Source organism: Ips typographus, linkage group LG3 (assembly GCF_016097725.1).
Source record: "Ips typographus isolate SLU linkage group LG3, UJ_Ityp_2.0, whole genome shotgun sequence".
Lineage (NCBI taxonomy): Eukaryota > Metazoa > Arthropoda > Insecta > Coleoptera > Curculionidae > Ips > Ips typographus.
The window spans coordinates 11530089-11554326 of NC_138424.1; the positions used below are offsets into that span (position 1 = coordinate 11530089).

The window sequence follows — 24238 nt, forward strand, 5'->3', positions numbered from 1 at the left end:
CGCTGCCCAACAGAATATCGTCAGCTGTTTTTCGATAATACGACCGCTGCGCCATCTCAACTAATATATGGCGAAAAAAACCGGCAAATCCACATGAAATCGATAAAATTGCACGTGCCTTTATTCTTACTACCGCATTAGTGGCCTTTAAGGCCGCTTAATGTTTCCATGTAGGAGGAGAAGAGGGCAGGATATGTGACGACAAAAATCAAAATGGCGTATGTCCGCCATTTTGATTTTTGTTCAACTGGTCAGTTTTGAATGTGACACTTTACACAGTGTAGGGATTTGTGACAGACAAGACGTAATAATTATACGTCATTTATTTTGTTTTTTTCAACTTTGTATCTGTACTACATTTACATTTTGTGTAAGTAAATACAATCAAATACAGATAAGCTACCATCTTATCGATTCACCTGATAATAGATAGATATAGAATATTTTTTTAATAAAATGAATGTCAACTAAAGTTTGATAACCATACCATATTTGTTCCTATAAATGTCCTTAATCACCATGGTCTAAGAATAATATTTTAGATATTTGTTTTTGGGTTATTTATTACAAACCAAAAAACGTCGAAAACATTTTCTGGCTGTAATCTTAATATCCCTTTTCATGTTTTATCCTAGGCTATATCCAGATTTATGGTCTTGTATGAGTAAGAGACTTGTTAAATTTGACAGTAAGTAAACAAAATTAATTCCAAAAAATATTGTTGAAGGTCAGTAAAGGCCTATATTTAGATTGCTGAGAATATTCTTGTCCTAAATGCACCAATATTAGGTACCAGTATAGACCAACCAATGTCCTATTTAGCATCTTAGTTCAAAATATATTTTTATTGTCCCATTGTAGATTGTAAATTGTAATTTGTAGCTGTCGGGGTGACAATGAACTGCGGGCTTGAGACTTATTGTGCCATCGGTTACTAGGATCTGGGCTGAGGCTAGTCTCATCACTGTTTCTTCTCCAGCTTCAAGACCTATCAATAAATCCAGTAGCTGAGTAAGTTTTAAAGAAGAAATCTCTCCATTATTGATGATGCTGCTACCCAACAAGATGGTTTTTTGTTTTAGACTGCACTCACAAAGCAGGTGTTCAGGAAGGGAAGGGAGTTCTTTCTCAGTTGTAACCTCCAAGAAGTGTCTTAAAATGGGTCAATCCAGTGAGTTGCTTCCTGACCTTTTGGATTGATTTATTTGAGTTCGTGTTTACAGGTATGATCCTCCAAGCCATAGAAAGGTTTTGGTCCTGTAAAAGAAGTCCCGGTCTTTTTTTAGCCAAAATGTTGGCTCCAGAGCCAGAATCTCATTTCCCTCAATTCTTGCAAAGTGACTTAATTATTGTTGATGGCAACTTGAAAATGTACTGCTGATGATGTGTCAAACCAGGTTTTAAGATTTGCCAACCAATAAGATATTTTTCTTCGGCCTGGTGATCTCCTTCTGTTAATTTTGCCTTGTAAGATTTTTCCTGTAGCAGGATTATACTGAAGCATTATGTGGCCGAAATACTGCATTGAAAGATACTGGGGTATTTTTCCATTGGCTACTAGTATTTGGTCTTGGCCAAAAATACTCTTGTTCCTATTTCCCTGTGTATCTTGGAATCATTTGCATACCACTTAATTGGGTATTCGGAGTGTCCCAGACGGTATTTACTTTACTTTTTCGAATCCAGATCCAAAAATTTAATTTTTTCTACAGTTTTTCTGCCCAGTATCGGGCTACGTCCAGGGCTTCAGTATTAGCAAGCCATAAATCATCAAGGGTGCCTTTTGATGGATAGTGCATACATGTTCTTAGATGGTCGGTGGTCTGTATTTCTTCACAGTCGCAGAGCACCTCGTCAGAATCTGTTATTTTCCAGTTTGCCAGATTAGATTTATCGGGAGCAACACCAGTCCGCATGCAGTTATGGGTTCGCCATGTCTTCCATTCCAGATTCATCCCTCGGGGCGGTTCTTGTTGGATTAGGAAATTTGCTGGTGGTTCTATTCCTGTGTTGCGCATAAATCTTTTTCTAGACTTTAAGCGGCTGGTTCCATGGGGTTCCTCAAGATTATGGAGAAGGCGTCTTTCATCAAACACTTGTTTGAATCTTTCGACATGTTGAGCTGCCTCGCGTCGGTCTTCTGGAGAGACAAAACCTGCAGCTTGGTATAGTAAGGGTATAGGGGTAGGTTTCATGCCACCAGTCACAATTCGGCATGTCTCGTTTAGTGCGGTTGTGACCTGTTTTGCATGTTTAGATCTGCTCCACACTGGACAAGCGTATTCCGCTGTCGAAAAACACAAAGTCTCCGTTGTAGTCCTTAGGGCGCTTGGGTTTGCACCCCACTTAATCCCTGCGAGTTTCCTAAGGAGGTTATTTCCCAGGATACATTAAGTTTTTTATGTGCTAAGTGCGTGTTCAGGTGAAAAGCACATATATACCGGGGTTTTAGCAAGATTCGGTTTTAGAGAGTTTTCCTTGTACTATTTGCTCATTGTGCTCAAGGCTTCCTCAAGTTTTCTGTCGATCTCTTCGAAGGTTTTACCTTTGATGTGTGATGACAAAATGTTTAGCAGACCAGTTTTACTAAACCTTCCTTGAGCTGGTTTAAACCAAAATTCAACAATTTTTCTTCTGTGAGTTAGTGTGAGTACATCTTTTTACAATAATGATCTACCTTCAGTGATTTTACCTTTACTTTCACATGAATAATTTGAATGATCAAAGACCAAACAAGTTTGTATTTCTTGAAAAACATTTACAAACATTGTTGTTGAGATTAATTCGGTCAATGACAATAATTATAAAAAATCCTAACTAAAACTGGCAATCATCTAGTTTAGTCTAGTTATCACACAACTCCAGATGTGATTAACAAGTTTCAATTGGATCGATTAAGATTTATCCGGTGCAATATTGCGAATAATAAGCTAATTCATTGAGTTTCACGTTATAGAACTGATGGCTTTATTGGTCAACAGACCATTTAATTATCTACGTTATATTGACGTACCTATATAAATCGTGATCACATTTGAAATTCAAATTAGCAATTAGCTTATAGTCCTAAAAGTTTGAGATAATAAACCTTGTTTTGATTCTGGAAAATCTGGCTTTGATGGTGGATAAACAGTATTGTGTAACTCGTAGAAAGTCCAACAGTGAAAAAAAAAACTAGAATAGAGAGAGAATATGCTTCTTGACAAGGAACTTAATGATTTTATTAGCATATTCTGCTTCTTGATATTCAAAAGAAAAAAATAGATTTGGTGATCCGGGAGGCCATGAAATAGATCCATCAATTACCAGCAATTAATTGACATACTGTCTGAGCATGTAGTAAACTAAGTGACTGATATGCAACTAATATTTTACTAATCAATTGGGTAACATAAGTTTAGAGTGAACCAGTTATGTCCAAACGTACCCTCTGAAAATCGATGATTTAAATGATTACAACGAAGAAAATGTAGAATTTAGACTGCCCAAATATGTAAGAAGAGTTATGTGAGTTTTTTTATGGCTTTATTGGTTGTGAACGTTGCTTTGGCCTCCAGAACAAAATTGGAAAAGTTTGGGAGTTCATCATGTTTTATTTGGGATCACCTAAAAGATTTCCTACACAGAGGATGAATTTTGGTAACTTGAAGGTCGGATGGCCCATTTAACTTCAAATAGCTTGCTTATTACCTGATTTCAGTCTTCTCAGTTTATGATAAAGGTAGTTTTAGTGTCCTTGGTTTTTCAATATTGTCTGATGGTTTTAATTTATAAATTTTTTTTTTAGTAAACCTTAGGTCCACAAAAACTGCTGTAAACAGTAGGTATTGGAGTTATTTTCTGGAATTAGAGTAATTTTAAAGATGTAAATCTTGAACTTTAAACTTGAGTGATAAGTGTGGAGTAGAAAGTCCTTCTTCGTTAAGATTTACGGTTAGAAGTGCTGCAGAAAGCCCACATTTTCCGTTGATTGCTTGCAGTGACAATAAAACCAATTATCTGTTCGTTTCTGAAATGAACTGTTAATGGAAATTAGAACTTTTTGGTTTTCGATTGTTAAAATTTGTTTTACAAAAAGACGTTCTAAATATAAAGTTAATGAAGTGAAGAGGTACATGAACTGAACATTACCTCCCAATCGTTATTTAATTAATTTGACTGAAATATAACTTTTCAATAGTAATGTTGTTATTACTTTAAAGCGTTTGACAAGGTGAATCATGGAATCAAAAATATCTACCATGCAGGATGTATGATAAGGTGGTTCACAAAGGTCAGTTCATGGTTAGCAGCCTGTAAATGACCTCGGGAACCAATTTTATTCTTATCTGGTAGGTCAATTTGCAGACGATACTTGGGTTTGAACTAGGTGATTACAATTTTAACAGTTTTCTCAGGTTCTTAGTGTTCATAGTGTCAGCCTAGCGGAAAAATAAATTTGTTAAACATAATGGAAAGAGAGATTTTATTGTTTTTCCAAAAAGGCTGATTTTTTCTGCATTTTTCTCACTGGTACATCTGAACGAGCAATTCCTTCTACTGTCTAACTCCATAAGATTTCTGGGCTCTAAGCTCCTCATAGAACATCCTTTGTGGTCTAACTCGTAGGCTATGAAAGGACATTACTTTGTGTTATTTACATCATGAGGATAAGGCCAGAAAATGAGCTGTTGACTAAAATGGGGTAATGCAAAGAGAAATTATTGACATTTTTTAATATAATTTGAAATAAGTATGTGAAAACAAAAAAACTACACATTTCTTGTAAATATTTCCAAAGATAAACCAAATATTATATCTTTGAAAACGTAATGTATTATACGGCATCCTAATTGTGCAACTTATTTCTAATTAAAAACTAATTGAATTTGTTGTTTCACAAATAACCATACAGTGCTTCCTTATCTTGGACACACTGTATATTACAACGTTTGCAAACTTTCATTTTTTTTATAGGCGCCATATTCAAATTTTACATTTTCAATTAGTAATCTACCGATTATTCAATTGTCAATTGAAAAGCTCAATTTTCCATAGATTGAGAAGTTAAACTACGAATATTTTAAAATGATTTTAGAGAATTTTTAAGATATTCTCAGAAATGTTATTTTAGTAAATTTAGGTCCCAAAATTGATAATAATTGTAAAATCAGTAGTTTAGTGAAATTCCGCGTTTTAAGTATATTTCAACTGGAAAACTTTTGGAATACTTTTAGAAAGGTTATTCCAGAAAATTTTAAATACCAAACTGACAATTTTAAAATCAGTAGATTACTGAAATTATTAGACTTTTAAGATCAAATATCGAAGGGAAAGCTTTCGGTATATTCTCAAAGTTAAATTACAAAAAATATAGACAGACTTTGTAAGTACTATTGTCATTGTAAAAACATTTAATTGATGTTTAACAGTTGTTTGTTTCCTTGAAAATTAGGTTAGAATTCGAAAAAATTGACCATTCTTCAAATTATTATAACAAAATTAACATTATTCAAAAATTCTTCTTTTTGCGTCGATCTTCGGAAATATTCTTTGGGTTTATCTTCAATTACTATCTACAATACTTTAAATTAGTTCATCAAGAATAAAAACATTTTAAGCAGAAAGTTGTGTTCGAAAATGCGTTGTTACCGAGATACAGGGTGATAAAGTTTCAAATTTTTTAAAGGTTTTATTACATAACTTCATTCATTTTTGACATAGCAAGATTAATTTTTCTACATACACTACTCTTTAGTGTTTCCACAATTATTACAGTGTATACATTACAGTGAATATGTACAGGGTGATACTTCTTCAGGGGTCAATTCCCATCCCAATCTTCCCAAACTTTTTTTTGACAGAACATTTCCACACAACAGGTGTATTGGAAGAAGAGGGCCGATGGCCCCCGAGATCTCCAGACATTACCCCATTAGATTTTTTTTATGGGGTTACCTTAAAAATAAGGTTTATCGAAACCAGGAAACATCGAAGATTTAAAAGAACGAATTAGACATGAATGCCAATTCATAACACCTGAGATATTAGAAAATGTGAAGCAAGACATTAATTAGCGATTAGGGTATTGCGTGCAACAGAATGGAGGACTCTTCGAACAGTTACTTCATTGATTTAGTAATGTTTATTAAAAATAATGTTAAATGTTAAAGGAAAAGTTATAGTTGACCTTCTTTCCGCAATTTTTGAAAAAACGAGTCAATTTAATTATAGCGAATTTATTCCAAGTTACGTCATCTCTCATATTATAAAAATAAAATAATCTGTTATAAGAAAAATAAATATGGTAACCAAAAACCGAAACGTCGGATCTCAAATATGATATTGTCGCGTTGTAGAGGAGAAAAATTGTTATTTATTGTATCTTATCAAATGTATATTAATTGTTATCTTATCAAAAAAATCAATAAAAATATAAAAAGTAAATTTTAAAATGTAGTTTTAATTTTGGATATCTCTGATGGAAGTATTTGGAAGGTTTAAAATGTTAAAACGACATATTATTAAACTCTAAACTGTGGTATAACACTTATATTAGTACAAGACATAAAATTATAATATCAATTAAAAATTAAATGTATGTATTATAATTTAGTATCACTCACCTACCTATTACCTACTAGACGTATTTACTTTCTTCCCCTGCTTTCTACACTTGACCACTTTGTAACTCTTCCAGTTTTTTATCTTTAATACTTCCATTTTCTCTCACCTTTTTAAATAGGTTGAATTATTATTAACACGCTAAATCCCTAATAATTAATTATAATTTATTGTGATAAACAAAGTTGCTTTATTTGTGGCAAGTTAAAGCAAAAAAAAACAGAATGGTAGTTCTGCGAGGGATAATAAAGCTGAATCATTAGCCCTCGAATGCGAATAACAATCAAAGCCGATAGTTTGCAACAAGAGAAATAAAGACCGTTTTACTTATTGAAGCTCATACAGATTTACAGATTGATGCAGATGATAATGTAAAAAAGTAAAAGAGAAGATAAGGGGGAAAGAGAGCGGTTCCTCCATTTATCGCGAATCGGCCGACTGTTAGATAGAGGTCGACGCCTCGACGACGCCGACGACGCGCGACGTCTACGATGCCGTTGCCATCCGAAATATTCCTTAAGAGTGGCTATTTATTTTTCTGCTGTGTAATGAATTAAAAATATGATACATACGATACTAAACTTTTTTTCCAACTGATTTCCATATGACAATTTATTAAATATAAATAACAGCTTGACGTTTTTACTTTAAACTCTGACTAATACAGGCAATTTGGTCGATGTTGAATTGTGTGGAAATGCAAACGCAGGCCAAAAGGGCATTAATGTCTATGCCGCAATAAAATTAGTTACCATTCGTCCCACCCCCTTAGAGACGATAAAATAGAAACATCACGGCTATTGTCGTTTAATACATTATTTCATGTAGAAAGGGGCATTTTTTGGCAAGTCTGCATAAACTGCATACAATTGCCATCTGAAAGATCGTGACCGAACAAACTTGAGTAAAAGAGTCTTATGACAGTGGCGTAGGCTGACAAAAAATCAACTTTTTACATTGTTTCTTAGACAGGTTCAGTGAATTAAGATGTATCAGTAGAAAATCAAAAAAGATTAAAAAAGTGACCCTAGAAAAAAGTGCTTGCTACATTGCCAATCCACCAGTGACAGAACAAGACCATGAACATATGTAAGGAATAACAAAAATAAATCAGAGTTAAGAGTAAATATAATCTTCTTCTTCTTCTTCTTTCTTTCTAATATGTCTATCTCTCTGTTTTGTCCTATATGCCTCTTCGGACGTTGATGTCCAGCACTCTTTCCAGCGTTTTGGAGACCTGCCTTGGGTTCGTTTTCCGACAGGATTGTTTGTTTTTGCGATTTTTTACAAATCTATTTACGTGTTTATTCCAGTATTTTCTTCTCTGTCTTACCCACCTTTCTATGTCCTCTATCTCGCTCCGTTGTCTAAGGTCTTCGCTTCTGATTCTGTCGTGTAGTGTTTTTCCGTGTATACTTCTCATTATTTTCATTTCAACCGTTCGCATCATTTGTAATGTTTTCTTCTTTTCTTCTGCATACATTATGACAGGTCTGATTATCGATTTATATACTCTTATTTTACTGTTTATGTTGGGGTATTTGTTTCTCCACACAATGTCTCTTAGGCATCCTGATATTCGAGACGCCTTCATAGTTTGTTTTCTGACCATTCCATAACTTATTATCACAGCTCCTAAGTATTAAAACTGACACTACAATTTTCTGGTCAATCTCCAGTTTGCATCTTGTTGGCTCTTTTGATGGTGGATTTGGTTTTGTCTGTGTTAATGACCATATTGTATTGTTTTGCTGATTGATTAAAGAAGTGAAGTAATCTCTGAAGGTCGTCTTCAGAATCCGCAATGAGCACTGCATCATCTGCGTAGCAGACAACATTGAAGAAGTGTTCCCCATTTTGTACCCGCTCCTTTAAGTTAGACAATTTTGTCCATAATCATGTTGAATATAAATGGGCTAGGTGGGTCTCCTTGTCTTATTCCTGTGCGTATTTGCACTTCTTCAGTTAATAAATGTCCTCCTTTTATACTAGTCCGACAGTGGTTATTGGTCTCGTTTATTAGTTTTATTAATATCTGGTTAATTATTTTTTCTCGCATTATTTCAATTTTGTCCTCCAATTGCACCCGGTCGAAAGCTTTAGTCATGTCGACAAAGCACATATAAGCTGGTTTATTGAACTTTAGAGATTTTGCCACGACCACCAGAGATGGACAAGCTGACGAAGAAAGAAGAAATGGACGAAAACAATAGCGCCATAAGAGCCCTTCCGTCAGCGGGGGCATCCCTCTCCCAGGACAAAGGATGCCGATGCAACTCTGGGAACTTCCCGAAAGGGAAAATTGCTGGACTTGTAGCGACTTCCTCTTCCAGACCTACCCTTTTGGTCTACAGGGATTGGAGGGTAACAAGCAGTAGTCTTGCTTGACCCATCTATCTGAGGCCGCATTCCCAGCCAAAGAATATTGGCGCGTGGGTCTAGAGATTTTTCTGTTATTTGCTTCACAATGAAGATAGCATCAATAGTAGACCTGTTTTTTTTCTAAAACCTTGCTGTTCTTCGCGAATTTGTATAGTTTTGTTTCTTTCTTCTAACAAAGTCTAACAAAAGGCTTTGAGGATGCTGTTGAGAAGCGTTATTCCACGATAATTGTCCGGCATTGTTTTCTGGCCCTTTTTAAATATAGATATCGTTATGCTGCTTTTCCATTCATTTGGTACTTTTTGTTCCATTATGATGTTTCTAAAGAGAGTTAATATTTCCTTGTGTATGTTGTCTCCCTCGTATTATAACATTTCATTTGTTATCTCGTCGGGTCCTAGGCTTTTTCGATTTTTAAGATGTTTCAAGATGTGTTCTATCGTACTTCCTGTCAATTCAATCTCATTGTCTTCTTCCTGGTCTTCTTCTATTAGTAGTTGTTCAATTTCCTCATTTTCTTTACATAGGTTTTCCAAATATAACTTCCATTCTTCCGCATTGATTTTATTGGTCTGCATAGTATCCTTGATTTCTAATTTGTTCCTTCTTAGCATTCCCCATATCTTTCTCTGGCTTCCGTACATATCTGTCTCCATCTCTTTGGTGAATCTTTCCTAGTAATCTTCTTTTATCTCTCTGATTCTAGCATTTATTCTGTTTTGTTCTGTTTTATATAGATTTCAGTTTTCTTGGTTACATGTGCTTTCTTCTTGTGTTCTGATAGTTAGTTTATTTCCGGTGTAAACCATGGTGTTTTATTTGTTCTGTTTGTTCTTCGTTGGCTGCGTTAAGGATATTATGTTTTAGGATTTTACATTGTTCGTCTACAGTGTCTTTCTTCTCTGATGATTGGGTTTTCGGTTATCTTCTGTGACAACCTACTTTCGTACAAATGTTTCACGCTTTCGTCTGCCAGAGATTTGATGTTGAATTTCCTTTTTTCCTTCTTGAAGTTAATATAAAATGTGTAAATTGCTTTTCATGATGTCTTGATGATTCATAGACGTTTTTGTTATCTGAAAGATTGCTCCGCCATACTGTGTGCGCCATAATGTTTTATATCACAATGAATAACATTACAATAATAAGAGTATTTTAAGTGGCCTTTTAGTTTGTGACGTGTTTGCTGGTTTTCTTTTGGACTCCTTGTACGTTTGTTTTGTTTCTTATATCGTGGTTAATTTTGTCTAAAATAAAGCAAAATGACGAATGGTTAGACTTTTCTGAATTGCCTTGGACTCACTATTGTCTCGACACGTTATACTTTTCACATCAAACTGAGTATTTCATTCAAAATTGCAGTAAATTAAATATCAAATATCACAACAAAGAACATGGAGAGTAGCAATGTTGCAACCTCAAGTTGTCAAAAGTGTTTAAGTGTCACTTAAAACTGTAACTGTAATAATTCAGCATTGAAAAAGCCCATGAAAAAATAAGTTGACAAGGTACAGTCTTCTAAATTCCAGTTCGAAAAATCGTTTTGTTGCTATAACTGTCAGGCCGTTAGAACAATTTAGATTAAATTTAGAACTAGTACTTATAAAATGAATACTCGTTATATAACGTGAATGACGTTTGGCAAAATTGTTTAGTGACGTCGATAGAGGGGGATGGTGTCACCCACGAGCCAAGATGGTCTTGAAACTCGATTTTTCAGGCTGAAAATAGTCCAGAGTTCTAAGAAAATGAAAAGCAAAGTAAAAAAGTAAATTTTCATCCACCTTATGTCAAGATCCTCTGTTTAAGACTAAAATATTGAAATGTGTCTTCAAATTATGAAAACTTACTTCATATGCAAATTTTAAAAGATTCTGATGTCACTTTTCATTGGTTCAGTCACTTTTTAGTGTCCCAGTCAATTTTCAATGTTAAAATTTGTGAATTTGTAGTAAAAAATCCTAGAAAAACTGGTTTTTCTGGTCCACAAGTCAATTTTCAAGACTAAAGTTTTTCAATTTTTCTGAAAACTGGTGCTTCTGGTGCAAAATAGATTAAAGTCATTCAAGATGGATCCATTGAAATAAGTTATTTCCATGTAAAAGTTGCCTAACATTTCACAGAGAGACATATATTTGTTACACTTTACGAAGATTTTCTTCAATATGAATCGTCTTCACCGTCTCGTCTGTATGAATACTAAAAGGAGAGAATAAAAGCCGTCTCTACAATACCTTTAATTGGATGTAATGCAAAAAATGAATTATTCAATTAAAAACGTTTTTAAATTACATCACATTATCGTCAAGTTTACTTTAAAAGTCTTTCTTCCCAACCGTTTACATCAGTCGTTTACCAATTTTGTCTTGTTGTACTGCACAGTGTAAGTTCGACGCCAAACAATACTAAAAGGGTGGACGCCAGACTTGTGAAGAACTTTGAACGCACTCTATGTCGACCAAACAAGCAGGAAGTTGTCCACCTCAATCCATGAACATACTCATGAGTACATGAAGTTTACCAACAACCCTAACTCATCAGACTATGAAGGCTTTCACGGCCGGTTAAAACTGAAATACAAAAGTTATCCGAGCTTATAAGCCGTGGTCCAATGGAATTTCTTCCTCAAAGAAGAAAGGAAGAAATTCCATTGGACCACTATGTCCCGTCCACTATAAGCCCGGATAACTTTTGTATTTCAACCCTAACTTAGATGAAAATAATATTAAATCCGTTTATTTTCTGACAATAAAGCAAGGTTTCAAGGTTTAACATGTTTCTGAAAAGAGCAACATGCAACATGTGGCACAAGAGCATGGAGAAAGTACAATAGAAAATGTCTTATTTTACAACAGTCAATGAAAGGAATAATTATAAGGATATTAAATAATTTTGTTAAATATGACACAGTTTTAAAATGTTGGCATACTATCCACCAAATATTGAAAAAATAAAAAAGCAAAGCTTTGAAATTAGTACATTTTGATCTTATATAGGATCTGATTCTGAAAATCAATAGTAGTTTACTTGTATCAGGATTATTTACAAAGAAACTTTTGAACAGAAAATGCTAATTTTTCGAAAAAGTAACAGATATAATAGAATAACAAATCAGACAAAGCTAAAAGTATGCAACGCTGTCATAGGAATTCGAAATTGGCCATAAAGTTTTTCTGACTTCTATTTAAATTTTTACTTCTATGACAAACTAAAGAAAAAGGTTTACATTAAAATGGTATGTGGTAGAAAAGACTAAAGACCAGAAAGATAATGGTTCATATATCATATTACGTTGATACCGCAGAATTTGTCGGATACCACAAGTAGGTTTGATTAACATGGATTTCCAGGTATCCAGAACAATGGGCTCATCCCACATAACGTAAAACTGCGTTTCAATGCATATAAATCGGAAAGCTTAGTCTGAAATGTCGGGATTTGTAGTTTTTATTACAAAAAATAAGGTTTTTTGGTAATTTACAGGACTTTGAAAATGCCGCGTATATGACGTGGACGACATTCAACAGTTTTATTGGCTATGACTGTGTGATGGTTGACAGCATCTTCCGATCAGCTGATTTATAACCTTAAAATCAAGTCACGAGTGAAGTCCGCATTGTGCAATGTTGCCAAATAACACGTTTTAGCCCGAGTTTTTTAATTCACTGGACAAAAAGTAGTTTGATGTCAATTTGACATAATGTCTTTAGTCTAGTGTTATTGTTGGAAACTTAAAAACTATAAACACTGAGATATTTATAGAAATAAACTCCGTCTTTTATTCGTTTCTAATTTGTCAAGATTAATTTGAATCGGAAAAAGTTTACAAACTGGCAACACGGGCTTAGAAAAGCTGATGGTAGAAGGGGCTCCTCGCACCTAATTGGTTGAAAACCGTCTACGTCATATCTAGCGGCCGTTTTAAATGTTACCATTTTTATTTAATTCTTGTTATGTTAGACTTAGTATTTTAAAAAATAATAAAATACGTATTTAATACTTTTTTGCGTCCTAATCAAATATGAAATAAAAAAAATATGTGGAATGAGTCCATTATAAGATCCTTTCTTCGTAAACATTGATCCTACAACACTACTACGGTTACAATTTTTTTTTTAAATTTAGAAATTATTTATGTAATATCACGTTCCTAGGTCTATCACACACCATATTCAGTCACCATCAATATGAAGAATTTGTGTTTAGTTTCATTGAATGCCGTAATATAAAAATGCCTGACTTAAATGCTTTTTTCGACGACTTACTTTGAAAGTACCTCATGTACGCTTCCATTTAGAAGCAGAAAGGGGTTATTTGCCGCGCGCGAGCAGAAAGAGAGATTTTCTGCTCTAGAGCGTTTTCGCTTTCTACTAACAATCTACTCACCAACTTTTTTCGGCGTTTCCATAACAACGCTTGACATACCTGTTTGAAATAACCACATTCCGTCAAAGTGATTTATCGGTGACAATGAGTTCGAGCGACGAAAATGATGTGAGTTGTCCTTCTAATCCACCCCACAGCAGTCGTCGAAAAAATATCGTCTATATTTCGAGCCAAAAGTACTTTTGCCGCTTTTACATGATTGCAGCGTTCGGCTTCGCCTCAAGCTGCAAATTTCATGTGCAAGCGGCAAATATATACTTTCCGCTCTTAATATAGAATATACTATTAGTAAATAGAATACTAAGAAACACATTCAACTAATTAAAACAACAAACACATCTTAAAACGTTTTTATTATACAGTTACATTGTGACAATAATAATAATTATTCTTTATAATACCAAATAAAGTAAACATAACATTATATTGCAAAAGAATTAAACTGAATTAGGTTGTTCTAACAGTGATCGTGATCTACTTTCTAACTCTTTTCTGACTGAAAATTCCTAACGATTGGCTAACTGAATTACAACGAAATTTTCGTGGTTTAGTGAAAAGAATTTAAATTTCAAAGACAGTTTTGTCCATTTGTCGACGTTCTAAGCTGGATTACATTCATAAAATTCAACTGATTGACATTCAGAAGTTTACAAATTGTACTTTGCATGAATTTGTAACCACAGTGTAGAAACTCTGACAAAAGTCAACATCAATTGTTCGACCAATAATAGTGGTTAGTCTTTATTTTATTTATTTTTTTTTTTAAATTTTGCACAACTGCCTTTTGACGCTAATGAAAACAGATCCGCCACTGTCCACCCCTCTAACCAGCACAAAAGCAAGAATTTTCTTAATAAAAATGTGATTAATAGTACAAGCGAACACCCAATAAAATTTGATAGTGCCAGTACGTGTTGACCTACAGCAGAAAAATAATTCCGGAAAACTTGCAAACCGCCAAAGTTAAAGTTCGTCGTTTGTCGATCGTTCCCCTATGCAATTTCTGGAACGCGTTTCTGATATAACTTGCATGACAATACACCCTTCCCTCCTGTTTTGTGGATGGTCAGTGGCGCAGAATACTTACGATTGGCTTCAAATCCAAAAGTCATTCAAAAAAACTGTTCGATTGTCCGTTAAGATTCAGAATTTTGATTTTCTTTTGCATTCTTTTGTACAAAATAGCAAACAAATGTATGATTCCAGCAAATAAGCACATTCTGAAACGATGTTACTCTTTCTAACTAGAAAACAACAAGATTTGTCCTGCCATATCTGTTTAATCCATTGCCGAACTAATTAGTGAGATTCTGATTTAATTAATAATAGAATATTATTGAAGGTGTATGTAATGATAACTATTACTCACGAAGATGAAGTTTCAAATCAAATCCAGGTTACGTTGGTATAAATTTTGTAAATTTAGGTTATTTTCACGACTTTTAAGGCATTATTTCTATAAGAAGTCTTTTTCAGAAAGTTTTTATGCTCAAAGCATTGTTGTCCGTAACTTTCTATTTTTTTGCTTTAAACCATGAATGATAGCTGTTGATTTAACTAGATTTTCAGTTAATCGTTAATAAAGTTCAAGTTTTGTGAGGTTTAGACAACAAAAAAGATGAAGAAAAAAATACAATTTTCTTTCTCTTTGCATTTCTTTTTCATTATTTTTATCTGTGTTAAATTAGTTTAAATTTCTTTTTATCAAAAATGACAGAACTGTATATTTGTTGACTCAAAATATTTAAAAAACAAATCCTCGGGGCGATTGCTTACCTTAATTATTGCTTTATTTAATTCCACTTTGTAAGTCAATGGAATCAAGTGAGTTATTAAATCTGCATGTAATGCTTAGTTTTGATTCGTTGTGAATTGTTACAATTATTATTCCAAAATGTTTACCAACCTCTTAAATCCCTTATTCTCGATTTTAGCTAAAATGTGACAAAAAATAATTTTGGAGAATTATTTGTTTTATTTATTGATAGTCCATTAGTACACAGGGTGTCTCAAATTTGAGTATCAAACCAATTTTTTTATTTTTTAAATAGCAATTGTAAAAAAAATTGCCAAGTTTCCGGAAACACTGCAATTCTGCCAACCAACTCAACTTCTAATCAAACCCCTCTTAACTCCTGATGATGTCTGTGTCACAAAACGTTTAAACTAAGCACCAACGTTGCCGAGTGTCTTAAAACAAATTAGGCAACAGAGTTTTTGCGTTTTTATTTTGTCCATGTTGCCATTTTTATTCAGTGTCAAAACTTGCTGTTTGATTGGTTTAAAGTGGATGGCAGTGTTGCCTGATTTTGGTACAAAAGATATTACAATACCGGGTGTCCCAAATTTGTTCTCTATAATGCATTAAAACTTTGGATACCATGTATAAACATTCCCGCCCTAATAAATTAAATTACAGGGGTAGAGTGAAAGCGACATGAATAATGCACGTAAAACATTTTATAGGCAACACCAAATTACTGTTCCGACCATAGTGTGACTATCTACAGGGTGGACCAAGTTTTTTTCTCTCTACACAGCTAGAAATCCATTGAAATAAAACAATTAAAACATGTCAAAATGGCGAAAATGTCACGTGATCTTAAAATGGTTAAAAGTCATAACCATTGTCAGGACCAGGATAAACATAATTTTTTTTTTAAACTACAGATTAAAGCTGTAAGTAATTTTAAGCACTTTTGGGCCATTTTTAGGGCAAAGTTTAGTTAGCAATTACGTCACATTGGTTTTTCAATTTAACTCCATAGTGTTACATATTTTTGAAAAATAATAATTAATTTAGTAGGTAATTTTTAGCTTATTCCACATCTGCATAAATACAGTGTGTCCCAACTTGGTTCTACATGTATCTCTGTAACCGTATGAACTGCAGAGTCGGTTAAATGGTTTTAGAGAGAAGTTTCCAAATTAAATTATCTTTCTCCGTTTTCCGGAAAATTAGGAAAACGTCAGAGGCTGCATTTTAAACAAAGCCAAAGAGAGTTTTGACACTAATACATGATTAAGGCACTTTTTTACGTAGAACACGATGACGTAATTAGAAAAAATCTATCGTCATTGGTTTCCGAGATATGGAGGACGCCATCTTGAAGGCGGCCATAAGAATTTACAAAGTTATCATCCATATCTCGGAAACCAATAACGATAGATTTTTTCTAATTACGTCATCGTGTTCTACGTAATAATGTCTTACTTTCAAAACTCTCTTTGGCTTTGTTAAACAGTGTTGCTCTTACCGTTTTCAAGATCCCAATACATGTAGAAGCAATTTGCGACACACTGTATAGGGTTTTCCATTAAAAAAAGTGTGTTCGGTTCATACCTTAAAAACGATGTGATTTGATATTTGGATTCTACGTTAAATTTTCTATGGGAAGCTATTAGTAGCTTTTCTGCGTCGCTAATAAAGAAAATGCGAAGGGGGTTCTGAATTATCATATTTTCAAAATCACCCTGTATCTCAGAAACGAGGGCAGCGCTGGAGGGTAAAAAATTGAGCAATGGTTTGGTATGGTATGGTAATGGTAAAATCATCGAATTTGGGACACCCTGTACAGAGTGGCCTAATTTGCTTGTTTTTATATGGAAACTGTCAGAACCATTAAAAAAAATTAAAAATCAAAAAGGCATCGTCACAATTTGAATTTTCGACATTTTGGACAAGTCCCTGTAGCTTTGTTATTATGAAAGTTTAGAGAAAATAGCTTTTACATTATTGTTGTGTTTGAACTTAATTATATTTCTTTTTGTTTCATTCCATTTACCTTAATTACCGTTTTGTTAGGTAATTGTATTTTTGGGAGTTAAGCTGTCAATGTCTGTTTTTTGTTTTGTCAAATGAGTTTTAGAACTTTGTTCTTTGTTAATCCTTAATAAACAGATTTAATAGTGGTGTCAGAAGTGGGATACCAACAATGAGCGAAATACCTTCCGAACTTCTTCAAGCTCTATCAAAACTAATCGTTAATGCAGTACAAACAGCCGCCACAAACGTTCCAACGCCGGCAGCTGGTGATGCATCTGAATTCAGTACATTCTCCCGATCATCAAGCAAACCCCCGAACTTTTCTATGGACCAATACCGTTCCTCTGAAGAACCAATAATACAAGATTATTTTAAGCGGTTTGATTGGGCGTTGCAACTATCTACAATACCTGATGATGAACATGGTAATTATGCACGAGTTTACATGGGTGCAGAACTAAATAATGTGATACAATTTCTAATCAGTCCCCGTTCTGCGGAAAGTCTTTCATACACAGAAATTAAATCGATTCTTATTGAACATTTTGATCGAAGTAAAAATAAATACGCTGAAAGTATCAAATTTAGACAAATTATCCAACAAGAAAATGAAACTGTTGCACAGTACGTCCTCCGTTTAAGGAAAGGTGCAACTTATTGTGAGTACGGGTCATTTTTAGACAGAATGCTTATTGAACAGCTTTTGCATGGATTGCGATCGTGCGAAATGCGTGATGAGATTATTGCAAAGAATCCAGATAACTTTTCAGATGCTTACAAAATCGTACACGTCCTGGAAGCTACACATTTCACTGCAAACGAAGTGAAATCACCAACATATGTACCTATATCAGAACCAACTAACAAGTTAGGATTTACAAATCCGCAGATAAGACGGGATCAGAAGCTAATACAACGCAAACCAATGTTGAAGACTAAGGACCCAGGAGTCCCTGTAATGCGTGATGGAGCAGCAGGCGAGTATGAAAATTCTCGTTTCAAATGTAATGGTTGTGGAGGTTTTCACTTACGTAGTCAACGTTTTTTCTTAAACCAAAATTGTAATACATGTGGAAAAAAGGGTCACATTAGTCGGGTTTGCAGGTCAAAAAGACAACAACCTATCTCAAAAACATCTAGTATACTACAACCTGTCGAAGATCTTAGTTCCGAAAGTACTGATCATATTGACTATTTCAGAACAATTAACGATATTTGTGCTACAAGAACAATTGATCGTCATATGATTAAAGTAGAAATTGACGGACGTGTAGTAGACATGGAACTCGACACTGGTGCACCATGTGCCATAATTAGTGAAAAAACATTGCGATCAATCAAGCCGAAGTTTTCATTACTAAGATCCGACAGACAATTTGCTAGCTATACTCGTCATAGAATAGTCTGCCTTGGACGTCTTCCTGTACAAGTTAAGATTGGACAAAAATTAAGAAAATTAAATGTTTATGTGGTTAAAGGTAATTTTGACGCTCTGCTAGGACGAGAATGGATAGTACATTTTATTGACGAAATAAATTTCAACAAACTCTTTTCGAAGTCTGAACAAGTAAATGGTATTTTAACGTCAGTGCCAAGTTTAAATGAAGAAAACAAAATTCGCCTGGATGGTCTACTGGCCAAATTTACAGACATTTTTAGTGATACCGCCGGACAACTAAAAGGACCACCTGAAGAATTACATTTAAAACCAGGAGCAACACCAATCTTCTCTAAAGCAAGAGAAATTCCTCTAGCATTGCGCGACGCTTATGCTAAGGAAATTGAATTTAAAATTGCGACAGGACTGTACAGGAAAGTTGATTACTCAAGATGGGCTTCAACGACGCATGTAGTTGCTAAGAAAAATGGGAAATTGCGCATCACAGGTAATTACAAACCTACGCTGAATCCTCAAATGATCATTGACGAATATCCAATTCCAAAGTGTGAACATATTTTCAATCAAATGAAGAATGCAAAATTCTTTTGTCACCTGGACATTACAGATGCTTATTCACATCTTACGATTAATGAAGAGTTTGCCGAGGCTCTGACCCTCAATACGCCAACTCATGGATTGGTTCGACCCACACGAGCAGTATATGGAGCTGCAAATATTCCTGCTATTTGGCAACGTCGTATGGAATCAGTGCTACAAAATTTCCAAAACGTTAAAAATTTCTTTGATGATGTGGTTGTATTCGCAGAGGACTTTGATAAGCTGTTGGAAGTTTTGGACTTAGTTCTGGAACGAATAAAAATGCATGGGCTCCGTCTAAATAAAAGTAAATGCGTTTTTGGAGCAACTTCAATTGAGTTTTTAGGCCACCGAATTGATGCACAGGGAATTCATAAATCAGATAAGCATGTTCAAGCAGTTCGAGATGCGCCAAAACCAGTTTCAAAAGATGATATGCAGCTATTTTTAGGGAAAGCTACGTATTATAGTTCATTCATTCCAGATTTGTCAACGAGAGTTCGCCCTTTACGTGACATGTGCATGAAGGAACCATTTACTTGGACTAAAGAAGCAGAAAAAGCATATGAAGACATTAAACATGCATTGATTTCACCTCAAGTCCTTATGCCGTATGATCCCTCTCTACCTTTGATTTTGGCAACGGATGCCAGCCGAATAGGACTTGGTGCTGTGTTATCGCACAAACTTAACGACGGACGTGAACGACCAATTGCTTACGCAAGTAGAACTATGAACTCAACTGAACAGAAGTACCCTCAAATTGACAAAGAAGCACTTGCAATTGTGTGGGCCGTACAAAAATTTTTCCATTATCTTTATGCACGACATTTCACTCTGTACACGGATAACAAACCACTGTCGCAGATTTTACATCCTGAAAAATCACTACCTGTTCTTTGCATCAGTCGTATGGCAAATTATGCTGATTATCTCGCACATTTTGACTTTGAGGTTAAATTCAAATCTACAAAATTGAATGTTAATGCATATTATTGTTCAAGAGTACCGTTACCCAATTTAGTAAATGTTGTTAGGCCAAGAACTTGGAACATAGTTGACAAAGAAGAAGAATTTGATGAATTCGACAATTTTATAATAAAGCAGATTCAGCAACTTCCAACTTCTGCTGAAAGTATTGCTCGGGAAACGGTAAAGGATCCTCATCTTGGAAAAATGTTTCGGTTATTGGAGTCAGGACAAAGTCTTGCTCGCGCCGGATATAAGTCGCCCGAGCTGGAATACAAGCTTGTCGGAAACTGCTTGGTTTTTGAACATCGAGTCGTTGTGCCATCTAGGCTTCGTCAGGCTGTTTTGAATGATCTTCATACAGCACACCTGGGCGTTGTAAAAATGAAGGGAATTGCTCGTTCTTTTGTATACTGGCCCGGAATTGATGCTGATATTGAATTGATCGCCAAATCCTGTAGTGACTGTGCTAGATATGCGCATGCGCCACCGAAATATCATGATCATCACTGGGAATATCCGCATGGTCCGTGGGAGCGCATTCATATTGATTATGCAGGACCGTTTGCTGGTAAAATGTTGCTTATAGTCTCTGATGCCTACAGTAAATGGCTCGAGGTTAAAATTACAAACAGTACAACAGCGACTTCCACAATAATGATGCTTGACGAAGTGTTTGCAGCTTATGGAGTTCCCATTACGGTGGTCTCTGATAACGGAACTCAATTTACCTCTGTAGAATTTAAAGAATTTTTGCAACAAGTCGGAGTTAAGTACCACAAACGTACAGCACCTTACCATCCTTCAACCAATGGTCAAGCGGAAAGGAATGTACAAACCGTTAAAGATCATCTCAAAATTATGGCTACAACACCAGGGACCTTACATACAGCGTAACTTAAACGAATTCTTGAGGCAGTATCGGAAAGCTCCCCACTCTACTACAGGGCAATCTCCAGCTCAGCTATTCCTTGGTCGTCCGCTGCGAACTCGCCTTGATTTACTTAAACCTGAAAGTCTGTATACAAAAATTACAGAGAGACAACAAGCAACTTTTGAACCTTCTTTTCGTGTTTTCCATCCGACACAAGCAGTTTATTTCTTATCTGGAAATCCGAGAATGGATAAATGGATTCCTGGGACGATTATTTCAAAGCTAGGAGATATACATTATGAAATTGATTATTTTGGAAAACGTTTCAAGAGACATGTAGATCAAATTCGAGCAAATCAAAGAGATAAAATTGTGCTACAACCTGGACAACCCAAGAATGATACATCTAATCGTTGCATCACTAGAGATAAATGGAATCCTCGATTGTTGACTTTTCCTGGAACCAGCTCAACTTCTTCAAAAGCTATGCCAAAAACACCTGCAATGAACGAAACCGAACCAACAGTGTTAGTAACCCGAACCAAATCACCTGTCAGAGAAGAAAGGATATCAGTTGGTAGCAATTTACCTCTAATCGAATGTACAGTTACACCAGATTCAAATCATCATAATAAAAATACATCAGAAAGAAGTGAGTCTTCCAACCACAAAGCTGAAACGCTCAACATTCCACGCAGATCCACTCGAATACACAGACCACCACAACGATTTTGTAGTGACTTTGACCACGGGACCTGTTCAAGCGATTGTACTTAGAATTCCCACAGGGAGGAAGAAATGTTGTGTTTGAACTTAATTATATTTCTTTTTGTTTCATTCCATTTACCTTAATTACCGTTTTGTTAGGTAATTGTATTTTTGGGAGTTAAGCTGTCAATGTCTGTTTTTTGTTTTGTCAAATGAGTTTTAGAACTTTGTTCTTTGTTAATCCTTAATAAACAGATTTAATAATTATAGTATATGTAAATAATATTTTTATATTATTTAAATATAGCTTTTTACAACGAAATAAACTGCTCGTCAAAAGTTCGTTTCAACGGCTGTTTCTTCAAATTGTTTGACTCGATTTTAATAATTCTTTTGACAGTTGTCCCTTTCTGATGACCTAAATAATCTTTTTAAAAGTTGTCACGGATCCGAGTATACAGGGTGTGACTGAGGTGTAGTCAAAAAATGAGAAATTCGGTCTAACGTGTCAAAATAACCTTAATCGAGTCTTGTGGTCAATATCTCTAGAAGTTTTCATCAGTTTGGTGATTAAGGACCGTGTACAAATTTTATTACAAAATTTCAAAAAAGGGGTATTTTTAATTGTCTTGTTATTAATTTCTATCAATCTTTCGTGGAAAAAGAAAGGGATTAACAAGGTTGCACTTAAAACTACCCAATTTAAACGAGTTTAAGCTACGTTATACGGGGTGACCCACAAAACACTTTGAAAACAAACTCATATTTTTATCATAAATCTTGGCATGTTCAGTGATTTTAATGGAAAATAATGATATTGGATAAAGAAGCACACTATTTGTTTAATGATCCAATTCATATAACCAGACGTTTTTACCAGTTTTCATAAAATGTAACATTCAAAAATGGGTTTATTTTTCGATTTCTTTATTCAAATTGTTGAATTTAGTTTTTAATCCTTTAGTTTTTTGCTGAAAAATACGGGATAAGCAAAATTACACTTAAATCTACCCAATTTAATTGAAAAGAATTAGTCCATATTAACACAGTGGAGTAGTGTAAGTGAAAGTAAAAACTAAAAGTCAATCTCCACAAAATTTATTAAATATCTGTTATCTGCTCCAACATGTTTCAGACAGAGTGTATCAGACACGTCATTTTGACATCTGAATACTGCACTAGGTTTTGATTCCCTTCTAAAATTAAAAACCAATTAGAATACCTAACGTTTTTTGATCAAAGTCCCCTTCCAAAATAAAAAAACACTCTTTTTTTTTGCTCGAATCAACTGTTTAACCTGGGTTATGCTGTCTTAGGGTTTCCGATACTCGATATTTTAAATCGATATTTTGAAAGCGATATACTTCATGTATCGACACAAGTTGTCGCGTATCGATACCATACGATCCGGCAATATTTATTAATTTCAGACTTCGCCACTTTTACAGATCAATGCGGACGTGACAATTTGGTTTCTCGCTTTTTTCATAGTATTTTCAGTTTTCACTATATTCAGGTGCCTGTCTCTGTTCGACGACTGAATAGAATGTAGAATTGACAGCCAAAAGCTGTAAAACTGTAAAAGAAGAAAATATTTGATTTTGAGGTTAAGTTGCAATGACGTTTTATAGAAAGTGTTTTTTACGTCATGTCGCATAGCATGTCAAACGTCAGTCATTTTCCTTTTAAAATATCGAATATCGATAACAGACAACTGGAACTTGGGGAAGTACAGCTTTTCAGATTTTAACTTTAAAGGCTTCAAGTACGACGGTGCAAACCGCGGTAAATGGAAAAGACGAGATATCAAGAATCGAAAAGTATCGATATTTTGGAAATCGATCTTTTCTTATACTGATTTTTAATATATCGATACTCTTCTCTTCGATTCGAATCGATACTGCATATCGATACTTTTTAATGAATCGTCCATCCCTATGCTGTCTCTCCTTGAAGAATGACAGCCAGCAGACTGCGGCCATTGTTATGCCCCTGAAGATGAGTGTCTGATACACTCGAAACATATTGGACTGATAAATTTTGTGGAGATCGATAATTTTTTAATCTAATCATTTTTTGAGCGATTTTTATACTTACCTTGTTTCTTGCCTTAATTATTGTTGCCAAAAAGTTTCTCCTTACAACAAAGTTTTTTTAGATGTTAGAACATCCTCTAAAAACGCAATCATGAAACGCTTTTAGAGCATTTTTAAACACGTTTTCGATAATACGAAATATATACTTTTGTACTAAAGAGAGACGAAAGGGACGCTTGATATTTTTTGGTAGGGTTCCCTCAAACCTTTTAACCTATTTTTTCGGTTTTTAATGGCCGGGCAGAAAAGGCTTGCAATATTCCACGCTTTTCATCTACATACAGCACGGTTGATTGATCGTTTCTGCGAATGGACTTGGGTCGTTAACATTTCCGCAGGATTTTAGACTAATACTTTATTCCAGACTCAACCACACAAAAAAAACAGTGTTTTTTTTTCCCATATTTATTACCTAAATTTTGCTAAAGAGTTCTTTTAGAGGTAAACATTTAAATTTAAGGGATTGAGAAAGTGTA

General features: G+C 34.6%; 1 long non-coding RNA gene across 1 annotated transcript; it reads left to right on the top strand.

Moving 5' to 3' along the window:
- The first annotated feature begins 8 nt into the window (after positions 1-8).
- On the top strand, positions 9-4259 carry LOC145725975 (uncharacterized). The gene is made up of 4 exons (XR_014177455.1): positions 9-370; positions 883-1011; positions 1083-1171; positions 1224-4259. It is a non-coding gene; the product is annotated as an uncharacterized LOC145725975 (long non-coding RNA).
- The last annotated feature ends 19979 nt before the right edge of the window (positions 4260-24238 follow it).